Source organism: Schistocerca cancellata, chromosome 11 (genome assembly GCF_023864275.1).
Source record: "Schistocerca cancellata isolate TAMUIC-IGC-003103 chromosome 11, iqSchCanc2.1, whole genome shotgun sequence".
Lineage (NCBI taxonomy): Eukaryota > Metazoa > Arthropoda > Insecta > Orthoptera > Acrididae > Schistocerca > Schistocerca cancellata.
Genome location: NC_064636.1, coordinates 16,068,982 through 16,084,986, shown reverse-complemented (window position 1 = coordinate 16,084,986; position 16,005 = coordinate 16,068,982). Strand labels below are relative to the sequence as shown.

The window sequence follows — 16,005 nt, the reverse complement described above, 5'->3', positions numbered from 1 at the left end:
AAAAAAAGGAAAAAAGGGTAAAAAAAGAAGAAGAAAAAAAGAAAAAAAAAAGGAGGCGGCTGTACTTCAGCATGCCCTTGTATTTCCATCTGCCTGATGACACACACTGAAAAATGACAATGACTTCTGTATTTTTGTAATTGCTTCAGATTCTTCATCGCTACAGTGACCTACAATAAACTTGCTAAAAGGGAAACAGGTCTGAAGTTTGTTTTGAAGCAAACAGTGTTTGGCATATAGGCAACTTATTTTTCTCCCTCTTTTAGCAGTGTCTTCCCACAAACTGCTAACCACTTTTGAGAAACTTTTTTTAATAGCGGTTATTGTATCTAAAATGTTACAATTATGCAGTCAAAATCCATCTACTGCAGAATATGAACAAACTGTCTCCGTTTTCCTCAACTGCAATACTACTGAATTGTGGAGATAAAACAATCTCCAGTGACGTTTTATAGCAAAAGAGAGAGGTTGCCGAGTTTAAAATATTCTTTATTCGACAAATTCAAAATATTAGGTTAGAAATAAGTATGTTGTCTATACAATATTCAAGTTTTGAGGATGTGGCCATTTGCCACTAACAGTTTGCCAGCCCCTAGTGCAGGCATGGGCTTGTTTTGGTGACTCGCAGGCCTGATTCACACACTACTGCATCTTGCAAGCCAGCAGCTTTTCATGTGACACTGAGCAACAATCCTAACGCATTACGTCGAAACCATAGCGGCCGTCTCGTTACGTTTACAGGGCAGCGCACCAATACGAATGCCACCCCTTTGCCGAAACACCACACCGACAAATTATGCCTCGAAAATCACATTTATTTTTTTTTTAGAGTACATTGATTTTACGTTCACCCCATCTTCAGATGTTTACAGTCATTAGCACATTGTGAACATTGTTTCTTTACATATGACATTTCACAACAACTGTCCTCATGACTCCCATTAAACATTCTGCAGTGCCGTTAGTAAAGAAAGAAGTTCCACAACATGTAAATAAATGTAAACATCTGAAGAAGCAGCGCCAAGTATTTTTAAATGTCATCATGGAAGAATGAATGCCTATAAAAGCAACTGTTTGCAGCTAATTCATTGTAAATACCTTCAATTTCATTGCAGTGTTCCAATACGTCCACAATGGAGAATAATTATTAATGTTAAAAGGAGAAAGAACAGAAAAATAAAATACAGCAATGAGATAGGCAGTCCCCGTCTCCATGAAACTAGGGAGTAAGTTTGTGATTTTTGGCCACAGCAGATCAGTATATTTGAAATTTCAAGCGTTAATATCCACAAACACTATTAGCAAGCATTTTTTAAAAATGTATCTTCGCAAATACATTTGATGACTGGTCATATATACGCAGGTTTTTCTGTACCACTAAATAAATTAAGCCATCATTTCTTTGTTCATTTCAAAAAGTTTAAAAGTCAAATCATCTAACTGTTGCTACCCTGTGAATCAAGTGTGTTACCCACTATCGCTGTAATTATTTTATTATTTGTCTACCGTGGTAATGACAGTTTGTCATCCACAGTGGAGATTGCTATCCAAAAAGACGCAATGGAAGTCCACCTTAAAACTTCACTTCTGCATATTTCTACATTTTTTTATAATTTTAATCATTTTACAATTATGACTGCAGGTTTTCATACATTAGAAAATATTGTCATACAGCAATTTACCGTACAACAGTCTGTAGAAGTTGCATCAAGTTGTACAGCAGCTTGTACACAGGTGCATTTGTGCAACCTAACATGACAAGAATAATTATTAGCTTCTGTTGTAATCAGTATTTTACAATAACTTAAGAGAAAAGTGTTTAGGATTCTTTTATTGACACGTAACAGGAATTGTGCTGTAGTTAAAATACACGAATAATGTTGAGAAGTACACGAACACACTAGCGACACCTGTCGGTGCCAATTATCAATTTTCCAGCCAGTACTGGCCACCACCCGCCCGTCTAGCAGTGCCCTGGCTGGAATGAAGTACACAGTAGTGTACGGTACAGGTTGCGAGCATGTGGCAAATTACTCTGTACAATGTGGTTTTAGCCTCAACTTGCCGATGCATCGTCCATCTCGTCCACACACGTTTTAGGAAAGAGTACTTGTACAGCTGGCATAGGACACATGCAACAACATTCTATCGACATACCGTATTTACCCGAATCTAAGCCGCACCTGAAAAATGAGACTCGAAACAAAGGAAAAAGAGATTTCTCGAATCTAAGCCGCACCTGAAATTTGAGACTCGAAATTCAAGGGGAGAGAAAAGTTTTAGGCCGCACCTCCAAATCGAAACAAAGTTGGTCCATTGTAATATGAGACACAATTTAGGTCGAATGAATGACGATACAGCTACAGTAGTTTGGTTCGAGTCTTAAGCTTTACCAGGTAGCCATTGCTATGCGTCAGGCGCTCCGTCCGTCTTTATACGGGTATCCTTCCTTTTTTCACGTGCTTCGTCTGGTTTGAATCGATTGCTTATTTTGTTTGATCTGATAAGTGCCGTTTTCTCTGTTATAGGTGTTTACGTCACTCTAAGCTGAAAATGCATCACTGTATTGTGTCATGCATTGTTTGTCGCATTCTGATAGTGCGTGTTTATGGCCTGTCGCCATTCGCGGCATGGCTTGCTTTTGTGCGCACTACCGCCGCTTACAACTAAAAAGAGGCGAATAGTCTCATTAGCGAAGCAATGTCAAGAGACTGCTATTTGTTGTTACTTACACTGCTGCTTTCTTTGAGAATGATCAACAAGAACCAAATAATAGGCTGCGTATGATAGAACATGTTCTGAACGAGAGTTAGGCGAAAATTTTTCTCCGTTTGAAAATCTTTGCGGCCGCTTCTTTAGTACATCAAATTCTGCACAGAAATTAGAGTCATCTTAGATTTATAAATCTAGTCAGTTGCCGTGGTTCATTTCTGACTGTATCACTATTAGGCTAAGAATAATACGAATATAAACATGACACGATAAGTGTATTCTTCCGCGTTTGCTGTTGTCTCACTCTAGTTTCGTAGTTTATTAGGCAGACAGGATTTAAATGAGATAGCAACAAACACGGAAGAAAACATGGCAAAATGTTTATATTCGTATTATTCTTATGATGAATATTGAAGAGAATACTGCTTGCGATTCACATTTCATCAGGTTACTATTAGCAACCATCTCTTCTCACAGGTAGGAAAAAATTCAGAACGTAGAGTTGGCCATATTGAAAAACATCCCAAACAGTCTTGGCAGTCGGATTTTCGTAGTACATTGAAATTCTAATACATTCGAAGATGAACAATACGGAATTTGTATTTACTTCGTTGGATAATGTATGAAAATGCAGTGGTCGAAGCTCGGGGTGGAGAAAAAAAAGCTCGTCTTCCACCTTTTTTTTTATTTATTTACTGACACAGAGGTTTTGGCGCCAGTATTTATCTTTGTGGCTACAAAGCATGCCTGTGCAGCGCTACATATATTCGACGGCAGAAGTTAGTTGTGGCGGCACCTACCAACATTTTTCAGAACTTCCGCTTGCTTTGCACTCGATTCTAAGCCGCAGGCGGTTTTTTGGATTACAAAAACCGGAAAAAAGTGCGGCTTAGATTCGAGTAAATACGGTATTTTGTAACACAGTTTTGCTATTATGATGCACCAACTATTATACTTAATTTTATCTCTGCATAATTTAACACTATATGAATGCATTCACAGATCTTAACACGGTAACTACATTTACCGAAACCAGTAATCGGCAACGGTCGTTTACAAACGATCTCGGCTCAGAACTTCACCTTCTCAGAAGTAATTAATACAGATCGCCCCTTACCAGTTGACACGAGTAAGCTATTTAGAAGTCCGAATGGCTCTAACGTAACATATCGGCTGCACTACAAGGAAGCCGAACCAGAAAAACTGAATTACGAATAACAGGGGTGGGTAAAATGTGAAAGCCTCTCTCTCTGTCCCACAAATTTTTTCGTACATTAGACTGACATCAACGGCGGGCCGGATCCAGTCTGTGGCCAGTTGATTGCTGCCCGTGCCCTAGTGTGTAGCATTCACGTTTGAAGGTTATAGGTAGGCAAGACATTGCAGCTACAGCCTTACGAGTGTAGAACATGTATGATAATATTTCAGTGTCGACAAGGTTTTGAGAAAGAGAACACCTGCACTCACCCCTTCTTGAATTTCATGAGATTTTTATGCTGACAGACAGCGAAGAGTCTCATTAATTAAGGGTAAACGTATATGTTATACAGCAGTCTGCAGTGGCTAAGCCACGAATTTTCATTACACGCATTTCATTCTCCAGATGTAGCATATAAATGCAGTCCAAAATTAAAGACATTACTGCAAACACATGCTCACCAGTCTTAATAATAAAAAATTGGGGAAAACAATAAAAAACAGAGCTGCACTTGTCTTCCAAACATGGTTAGTGTTTGGACAAACTCTCACAGCTCTTTCAGACAGTTATTTATGTAAACTGGCATGATTACATCATTGCAAAACATTTATTCCTTTCTAGAGTACTCGCTGGAATTTGAAAAAACATCAGCACTAAAAACAATCTGAACTAGTCATGACAATGAATTTGGCATGGAAAGTAGCAAATAATATGATAACACAAAAATGTTCAACTACATAGGTAGCAGCGCAAACAATATTTGAAAGAAAATTTCTGCTTAACAGTTTCAATTACATGGTATAATTTTTGAATAGTTATTCAGATACATATGTACCTTATTAATTGTGTCTATACATTTACCAGTTCTTTGAGGCTTGTGTTAATAACAGTTACGTCAAGATATAGTAAAGATAACAAAGAAATGTCCGATTCTCTGTATGCTTAGACATTATAATAAACTGATCTGCTCTGAAATCGGAAAAAATGTAAGTTTGTAACACAAAGAAGCACTAATTAGAGTTTCAACAAATCATTTTCTCAGAGAAAAACTATTTATTTACACCATAAATAAACTATCCTAGTTTACAACTGTAGAAACTACTTTTTTGGTGACAAAAAAATGGTGTTCGCGTGTAACTGCACATGCATGACACTGAACCCCAGTCACAAACACTCCATGAAGTGAACACACATTGGTATCGAGCAATACCCAATCGTGGAAAGACGAAACAACAGCAACAAACAAATGAAATTTGATTTGAAATGAATAAGAAACACCTTCACTCGGTGTTTATAGACTGACTGTGGGTGGCAATATCAAAATAAGATCATACATATATTAGACACATCACTTTCTTGGGAAGAAAGTACAACAAATAGTGTCACATTAATACCATACATATAAAACAACTGGCATACTTCATTTTTATGCCATCATATTCTTGAAACACAAGTAGAAAAAAAGATGCATGTGACTATCTGCAGATCTTATACCAAATGTAAAAAGTCTGCATTGATAGATGGGCAGAAATACATCAGTAGTTCTGTTTTTAGTAAGTTTGGTTTCACAACTTTCATCACTTAGTATTTAACGGCTTTTCACGTTTCTGCAGCAAATCCAGCTTCCACCGAAAATCTTACTTCTTCACACTTTCATTATAGGGTCCTCACACCAGGTGAGCTCCCAGTTTCTTAAGGAACCTAAAAATGACTCATACCCTGCTTTTATCCTGCTATTTCTATAATTTCTGACTGGATATTTGCACGGCTCTTCCCCAACAGGAGATAACTGTATCACCTGCAGAGAGTCTGATGCTACCATTATTATCGCCTACAGGTCACTAATATATAACACGTACAGTCAAGGTCACAACACTTCCGTTCAACACCTCTAAAGCCACTTCTGCATCTTTCATTAACTCACCATCCAAGGCAATATCGTGCATCCTCACTACCAAGAAATTCTCAATAAAGTCACAAATTTTGTATGTCTACTGATGTAATCATAGTTTTGGTAACAATAAATGGTGAACAACAAAGTTTAACACTTTTCGGAAGTCTAGAATTACTTCAGTTAACAGGCTGCCTTGGATCCATAGTTCTCAGAACGTCCTGCGATGAGAGTGCAAGTCGCGTTTTGAATGCACATTTTTCTCTGAATCCGTGCTCATTACTGTAGTGGCGGTCTTTCGGTTGAAGATGCCTTATTAAATTTGAGCTTGCACTCCACTAAAGTGTCATATAAAATCTGATAAACACAGTGTGAATGGCTTACCATGCACATGAATACTGCACATATTTCAATATCTTACATACACTCTGAATCATACTACATGTAACAAAATAAAAATGAGGACCGAAGGTAAACTCAACTGGTTTTTAACCTCTGCTATACAAAAATCTGAATTTCCAATGAATCTTATATAAACTAGGAAATGAAACGTCAATTTACTGTCAAAAATGTTTTGGCACGGAACAATGACCTGTTTGTAACATCTATCGCACATTACACTTAAGTGACATATAATTAACTGTGTGCCAGCTAGATACTTCAGAAGTGCTTCAAGAATGAAGACACAACACAACACAACACAACACACTGTGTTGGATGTTACAGAATTTAGCTTTTAAAATTACACTGAGGGTCTTCTGAAATTACTACGCTCTAGTGCTTTCACCGAAAGAGTAACTGCCAACTACAGAAACAGATAAATCAGTAATTTAATTCTTTCTTCTATTCACCAATGCCATGAAGTGTAGTACTGTGGAGTCACAAGATTCACAACTCCTTGATTTCTGTCTTAATTCACTGCGAAGAATGTGATTCAGTTTAACAATAATAGTGGTATTCACAATGGGAAGATTAATGTTAGTTCTAATACCCTACCCTCCACTGTATGTAGCTTTCGCGCACAAGAGAGGGACGTAGGCAGCTTTTAAAATCTCTGAAAATCTATTTGGGGAAATATATTTACGGCACACAACGTATGTATTTAAATTCGACTAAAGTTACTTATGTTTACAACTACTCCTGGAACAAAGGTACACTGTTTAATAAAAGTGAGTAAAGAAATATATGTAGTCTAACTTTTACTATTGTTAACAATTTGCTGTACAAACAAGGCAATCCGCAATCGTAACATTTATCAAGAATGCAATGTACATCATTCGTGATGCATTACCAAGTACAAAATGCAGCAAAACAAATAAATGAATGCACAGTAATAAATCGAGCAAAACCAATTACAAAACGGTGGTATGTCACAAGAGTTACTTATAAATTATAGAGCGCAGCAATCAGTCTTTTTTTTTTTTTTTTTTTTTTTTTTTTTTTTTTTTTTTTTTTTTTTTTTTTTTTTGCAAATCAAGATTTTGGCTAGCACCAAGCCATTATCAATGCTAAAAAACACAAGAAGTCCATGGTCCAGTGGTACAATAAAAGTTACTACTCATGGCATAATATAAGTGGCTTATATATTAGATTACATACCACTATTTTTTAATCTTGATGCGCGTTAGTTCCCTGTTATTCGGGCATCAGTCAACGTTCTTTGAATACTACTGTATAAAGAAGGTAGGCTGTGTGGAGAACACATTGATTGTATGGCCTCCTCTATATGAACTACATATATAACATTTAAAGGAAAGTAAAAAACATCAAATCTGCATGGGAATTACAGAAAATAGCCCATAAGTAAGAAAATTTCCAGGTTCACTCCTTGTGAGCCAGTTGTTTTATTCTTTAAACACATATGCAACATCAGATGGGTAAAACCTTTTCTTAAAATTTGTAAGACACAAGGAGGCATCTGCTGTGTGCAACTGTTCGAATTGATCTGATTTACATGTTTTTATCTTTGTATTATTTTTTCTTTATTTAAGCATCATGACAGGTATAAAAGAGAAGAGAGTACTTGAAATTATCAATTTCAAACTTGACAACGACGCCATAGTAACTAAGGCAGACAAATTGTGATCGTTGCAAAAGATATGTATATTGCTAAAACTCTAAAATTCTTTGAAGATAATAATGTTAAGAAAATCGATAAGGATGTAACATCCGAAGCTCAGAAGAAATTGCTTGCTCAGTTAAAAACTTGCAGAGACATAATATCACTAAAGGGAGGAACAGAGGCTAAAGGTTATGAACCCCTGGCACCCACACTTAGGGCACGAATAAAGGTACACAAAGAAGGCTATCTGATACATCCTGTGGTGCACGGTAGTAGGAGTACTTTCTGTAAGGCAGCTGGAAAATGCTTGTGGTTTCTTAAAACTCATTATAAACTCTATAAATAATTTCCCATTAAAAATAGTTTCAAACTTATTAATAAAATCGGAAATACACCAATAACTGATCAAATGAAATTTGTTTCTCTTGATATAGTCAACTGATACACAAACATACCAATTGATAAAACTGTGCAGGTCATTCAGCGTAATTTAATGGAACAAAACAAGCTTTCTACGAGGGAAGTAGATGAATTCATTGGGCTACTTACCACAAATGTTGAAATTTAACTACTTTAAATTTAACGGGGACACTTATTCCCAACAAGACAGCCTCAGTATGGGGAGATCAATTTGTGGAATGCTCACCGACATCTGTATTAATTATCTAGAAAACAGATTCTTTTCTGAAAATGCTTCGTTGGCAGACAAAATTGTATACTACTTTACGTATGTAGATGACATACTGCTGCTAATACAGGGTAACGATGATGTCATTAACACTATAGTAGATAAATTTAATAACTCGCACCAAACGATTAAATTTAAATTTACATGCAAGACTGAAATAAATAATTTGGAATGAAAATGGCAGACACACATTTGGTATCTTTCGCAAAGAGACCGATGGCATTGTGAATTTCACTTCAAACCAGCCAGTTCAACATAAAAAGGCATTTTTTAATTTTGCTATCAATTGGTTGTTCAAAATTCCATTGCCGAAAGACGTACACGGTGATGAATTGGCAACAATAAAGCACACTGCAAAAGTGTATAACTATCCACATGACTTTGTAGGTACTTCGTAAGGAGTCACTCCTTACCCTCTCCCTTAAAACCCACATCCTTTCGTCTTTCCCTCTTTCCTGATGAAGCAACCGTGGGTTGCGAAAGCTTGAATTTTGTGTGTGTGTGTGTGTGTGTGTGTGTGTGTGTGTGTGTGTGTGTGTGTCTATCAACATACCAACGCTTTCGTTAGGTAAGTTATATCATCTTTGTTTTTAGATATATAAATATAAACAAATTTATACACCCACCTCCATACAAAACCACACAAAACAACGAAAAAAAAAAAACGACACCACAAAACTCCCCAAATACCACTAAATACAATATAATCTGGAATCAGACACTTCCCTTGACCTATACAGCTCAACAGCAGCTCCCGATCCCATAAATTAGGATCAAACACTTCCCTTGGCCTATATAGCTCAATAACATCTCCCGACACCAATACCAACACACACAGCCACACATTGGGATCGAACACTTCCCTTGACCTGCGCACTGTTAATTTTATCCGTCATATCCATTCCTGAACAAAAACAACAACTGATTTATTTTACTAAAATTACCACACGATGTACGGCGAAGAACACTAACCTTCACACAAAATCGTAAACTCACTGAAACGAATTCCACTACAAACACAGCCCACACACTAACAATTCTGGATAATGAGCAAAAGTTAACTGAGCCCACTATGCCACACAAAAGAAAACCCTGAACATACCACCAGAGAGCACAAGAAACCACAACACGACGACATCTACAAACACGCCACACTCTCAAACCAAACTCCGCACCGTCATGACATCACACACGACAACACGCTTACGTCACGGGTCAAAGCAGGCACGTGGGATCGGACGCTTCTGTCGACCCGGCTCTTGCAATACTGGACAGGTTTCTGCCCAACCAAATGAAAATGATACGCTGATCTAAAAACCTGAATTGTTAGTCCTGGCATTAACAATCTGCTTCAAAATGGAAAATCCAGGATGAAATTTAACAATACTATGAAATGGAAAGTTGCTACTCACCGTATAGCAGAGATTTTGAGTTGCAGATAGACACAACAGAAAGACTTGTCACAAATAAAGCTTTCTGCCAGTAACTCCTTCGTCAAAAACAGACAACTGGCATCCATTTTTGGCAAAGGCCTTACAGGCCAAAAACTTTATTTGTGACAGTCTTTTGTTGTCCCTATCTGCAACTCTCCATCTTCGCTACATGGTGAGTAGCAACTTTCCCTTTCATAATATATTTTATTAACACCATATATGTAAATATAAACTCCACATCTTTATCAGTGTGACATGCGCATTTGCAAAATAAAGTTTCATATTGTGGTATTTAAATGAATAAGTAACACTGGACATATGAAACAAATGCATGAATTTTCAATATGAAAGTCACAAATTTGAGTGTCCACAAGTAAAGGAGAAATGGCTGAATCTCCTCGTTTAATACTTGAAAATGTCGTGGTGATTTAACTTGCTAACTGGTCCAACAAACACTTAAATAGAAACAGGATTTTCCTGCGAGCAGATGTGTTTTCACTGCAGGTAAAATTTTCATGCAAATGTTGTATTAGTAATTAGTAACTTCAATTATGTACCCCACAAGTTTGGCCAATACTGGTAAAATTGTGTAATGGACACCCCCTCCTTCCCTGCCACTTTTTATTGTTATGTGATATATATGTACGTAATATTCATCAAAATACTCAACAGAGACTCGTCCATTATCATCAGACTACATTACAGATCAATCTGTGTACACAAAATTTATGGCAATATATTGAATGAAACACAGTGTTTAACATTTCTTGCTGTCTAGCTCGATAACAACTCAAAATGGAGTCAACACCAAGCAAGAAACTAATTCTTGATGAGCTTACAAACACTCCCATTGATTAACTACAGACAAGAATGTTGGGTTATTTTGCTTTATTTTCGCCTTATGGAATTATCGCTTGTGCAGTGTAAATTAAGTAAATAAAGTGTTTGTACAGCAGAAGCAATCAGTAAGAATACTGTGTAAAATATATAATTGTGCATTTTTCAGAGACCTTTTCACAGAACTTTGAATTCATACACACCCCTCGCAATTTACATTAAGACTGTGATAATCCAAGCACAATTCGGTAGAACCAATAGTTCAGCACACACAGAAATTTTCCTGTATTTTTAGCTCGGTGTGGTTGTTAGTACTGTCAGGCATCCAAACTGTTGAGTGTAGTGCCTCGTCAGTAAATCTGTCCGCTACACTGAGCAATTATATTAACAGAAATTTAACTATTGAAGAAGAGCTGACTGATGATGTGATATGCATCTCCGCTATATGGTGAGTGGCAAGTTTCCTTTTCATAGTACTGATATCAAAAAGTGTTTTTAGTCTACAGGAGGCACTAGAAACAGTGATAATGAAGAAATGCATATATCTCGTATGTCTTAGGCTGAGGCTTCAGAAGCCTTAAACACTTTCGCGAAACTCGCTGAGAGTAGCAAATAATACGACACTTCGTAAGTTACGAATCTGCATATCTTACAAAATAATTTTTGTAAAAGAGCGGAATCCAAGAAACAAATTAGCATATCTGCAATATCCCAGAAGGGTTCAGAGGAAAATTTCAGGTAAATCATCAGTGATGAATATCACTGACACATTCCAAGTCCTTGACAACATAAAATGTCTGTGGTGTTGCTAAACAGACCGATTTCAATTAAACTACACCAGGTTTTTTGGTAACACTTTATTAACTAGCTTGTTCTTGGCATTTTTCAACACCAAGGCTCTTATTTTATTTCATGACTGGCGAACAAAAACTTGTTTATTATGTATATTGAACTTTTCTAAAGCTTTGCCCCTATGAGTGATTTAATAGAATAGTATAGTATTCAATTTATAATTCAATCTTGTTTTAAGAGAAAAGTAAAACTTTTAATGTTTTTGATACTGTAATTTCTCGTCATATTCAGTATGCAACAGTTACTTGTTTTCCTATGTTAAAGCTATAGGTTCTGCTTATATAACTTTTTAAAACCACAAAAAATAAATCTTGATAATTCAGTACTGACAGATCTGCAAGTGTGCCAGATTACCAAATTTATAACGTATCTTACTCCTTGATGGTTTTTGTTGCTGATAAGGAAGATCAGTTTCAACTGGACTGTGATGTAAAAAGTCACAATACATAAATACAATTTTCATGTCGACTTTGCCTCCTTGGCCAAGGTGAACAAGGGAGTTATACACCTCGGTGGGAAGATGTTCTATAAACTCCTGTCTAATAAAGCAGAAATTGGGAATCCTACCAGTTCACAAGAAAATTAGAAACCTACCTCATTAGCTACACTATTTTTTTACAAATCACCTGAATATCTAGATTCAGGGATTGAAATGTTCTGTCAGCTTCATGACTAATAGCTGCATTTGTTATAAAGCTGTATGTGCAGTGGCCAGTGAGAGAGATATCGTATGTCAATCTGTAGGGTGAGAACAGAATCGCTAGTGAAATTCTGTACCAACTAAGAACAATAATAGAGAATGGAGAATAATTCCTGTACATCACATAATAAATGGCCAGTTTGGCTGCAATTAAATCTATTATTAGAAAGACGTATGACATGTAATAATTTACTACAAGATTAAAGGTTAAATGAAAAAAAAATTTTTTTTTTGAAAAATGTAAAAATATTTTCTTTGAAAAATACTAATTTTTAATCATTTTGCTGTGTGTAAGATGAACATGGAAAATAAATCACACAGACAAAAATTGTAGAGCACTGTCAACAACTTTTGCATTAGTCAGTCACCTCCCTGTTAAATCATCAATGAACAGGCTAGTGAGTTAGGACAGGCAGACAATAGTCCTACAAGAAGTAGGTATGCTTGCTGACTCTATGCAGCCTTGTTTTGTAATAGCAATAACTATCTGTTAAGTACCACATAAAGAAAACTAATTTTTCAATGAACCAACAATCTTGCTAGAAAAATTAATGCCTTATACACACAAAACGAAACTTTCTATAAAACAACTAGCTATGACACATGCAGCATCAAGTCTATAGTTTCATTATCGTAAAAAAAAAGTACCTATTACACTTTTGGAGACTACTCTCTTTAATTCTGAGCTTCAATGGATGAAATTAAAATATTATGTGTAAACAACACAGCCATTAACAAATAGGTCCCACACTGGAAATATTATGATCAAATTCACCCAATAAAAACACAGCTACAAGTACAACCTCAAGACTGAGATAGTGAGAAGAAAGAAAAATACAATAGAAAATTAGACTAAATGAACTAATATAGTCGACCAAACTGGAAACGCTGGGCAAAATTTGATTCTTGTGGGCAGCATTAGGCCGTATGTACAAGGCTATCCACTGCATGTATAAGACATAGCAAGAACTTCGCATAACCTAACCCCAGGAACGGCTGAAAGTGGCCACAAAAGACAAGGACGTACGGCATGGAAATACCGGTTATCAGCTGGTATTTACAAAAGTGTTGGCGCCTGTTACACTAGCTGTACTTCTGACTACCTACTTCTGTGTAGTTTGCTGTCGTGAAACATCACTATCTATCGATGGATTATTTATAACGTCTTTAACAGATCTACATACGACGCAACGGAAAGTAATTATCGTTCATTCGTTAAGAGATGCACTCTAGTGCAAATTTCACCCTATTCTGTTTGTTTACACAAACAATTACTGGAAGTATAGTAAGTGCTCTAAAGCGTTTCGTAACGTGGCACTTTTTTCCTTGCAAGCACACTGCTCAACGTCTGATCACAACAGCAACTACGAAAGCATTACATTCCATACACACAGTGTGTAAATGTCAGTAGACGACAAGGCAGAGTTTTATGCGGTACTGACAAAATGGCATTATTCTAAGACATAGGCTACCACGTAACGAGAAAATTACGGAACACCTTAGATGCCCACTTTGTTTGTTTTCACATAAAAAAATACGTTCTGTAAGATATAATTACGAATTTAAGTGAAGAAGTGAGCAGTTTATTTGTAGAATGCATGTATTCCTCAAACTGAAATGTTGTTTTGATGCAGGCCATTGGCGTTTCAAGATATGCCATATAGTTCAACAGGTTACCGCTGCTGACCTAAGTTCGAACTTAATAACACTCCTATACAATCTAAAATACAAGAAAATTTCACAGCAGTAATAAATGCAACGGTAATTAGTCATATCTGGAACGAAATAATAATAATAATAATAATAATAATAATAATAATAATAATAATAATAATAAATGAATGTGGTACGTGTAAAAAACAGTGCAACAGTGCCCAGTATTCTCATCTTTAAACGACGGAATTTGGGTATTACCCTGCAAATACATAAAACTTAAAGGCAACAAGTGATCCATTTTCCTGCGCAGAGTAAGTATAAATATTACCCAGTCAACGTAACGCCAATTTAGAAAACGATTACAATTAAAGAACAAATACTTGCGTAGATTGAAAATGATGTAATCGGCTCAAAAACTAACAAATCAACACATAATCTACAATTCCAGTAACACACTACAGCCAAACTCATTCCTTTGTGGACAAGGACCTTCCCGACTCACCCTGTGAAATTCTCCGCTGCTCCTGTATTTTCGTCACTTTGCTGTGTTACAACTGTACAGATTCATCGGAAACGAAAGATGCACACTTTCCACTAAGATAAATACCCACTCCGGCGACAAAATGTCAGTCAGTATTTCACATTACGAGAAAATGGATGACAAGACGCATCCAAATATCATCCTTATGAAGATACCACGCACTGCTCTTTGATTACAAGTGCACATAGCTCGTAGCCACTCAAGTTGATGGACGCTGTGAATAAATGCGGGAAGACTACCCAATCAATGCACACGGCGGCCATCTTGATGGCGTCGCGCGGGATGCTAGAGACAAACGACTACCAGATCAGCGTCAAATAAATAACACCACAGTTTTACCGGAGTTCTCTTGTAACACTCCAACTACAAATACTTGTGTATGTGATATTGTATTGTTTTCCACTACCAAATACGTAGCAACTTCAGGATTAATTTCACTAAGGCAGAAAAACTTCTTTCCACAAAGCTTGTCGACCGCCTCCGACGACGAACAAAAACGTTCTATTTTTCCATTGGTCATCCCCCCACCACGACCACACCACGCCGACCACCAAGACGAGTCAGGAAGTGTGTGTGTCAAGTAAATTAATTTTAAAGGGCGAAACGATGTTTCCATTAACACCAAAATTCCAATAGAAGGATTTAAATCAACACTCCCTGTGAATTAAATTCCAACTGGTACTGTGAATACTTCCTCTCTTTCTAAAATATGTGACGTTTGCATACATTTAGCTGCTGAGACATCGGCTGACACGTATTGATTTCATATATTTAGACGAAAATAGAGTAATGGCTCGGCTGAGGCCGACGGTTTCATAACGCGAATATTTTACTGTACGTCTTGCTGTAAAAGTGTTCCGTAAGTAGAACCTAGCAGCTGTTTTCTGTTAGTTCTGTATCGCAAAACAGCAGACGACAAAGCAAATAATTACGGTAGGCTAAAATGTAATATCTGGAATAGACGGCTTGCAGCACGGCTACGCACTATTTCAATACGTGAGGAGTAACAGTTTATGTCATATAACACTGACGCAGTAAGACAGTTCGCTTATTGTTTGCAAAATTCAGTAAGGTGATTCAGAATATTCATTGCGACATGGTGAGTGTAATATGGAATGAAATGGAGCAGTGTTGAAACATTCAAAGTAACATGTCATGGATACAAAACTTGTTCGTAAATTGTTGACTGTACTGTGAAAATCACTACAGCTAACTTCTTCGGCTTAATTAGAATGTGAACTAAAAAGCTGATATCAAAGAGCATAAAAACAACGTAATCTGTAATAATGTTTCAGCACCAGGGCAAGGTATGCAAAAACTAAAGCATTTGAGCAGTTAACGATGTCCTGTTAAGCAGATACGAAGCACATCCAAGGTCAAAGGCCTGGTCGAGCTGACACGTGCAGACTGGCAGACTTATAACTCTTCACAGCGT

The 16,005-nt window shown here is 36.7% G+C and overlaps 1 protein-coding gene across 1 annotated transcript in view; it reads right to left on the bottom strand.

Moving 5' to 3' along the window:
* The window catches only part of LOC126108926 (zinc finger MYND domain-containing protein 11), a 217,231-nt gene extending 202,239 nt beyond the window's left edge, over nucleotides 1–14,992 (bottom strand). Inside the window, exon 1 of the mRNA XM_049914296.1 lies at nucleotides 14,532–14,992. The gene's annotated coding sequence lies outside the window, so the exon portion shown is untranslated. The remainder of the gene's footprint in view (nucleotides 1–14,531) is intronic.
* Nucleotides 14,993–16,005: the final 1,013 nt, after the last annotated feature.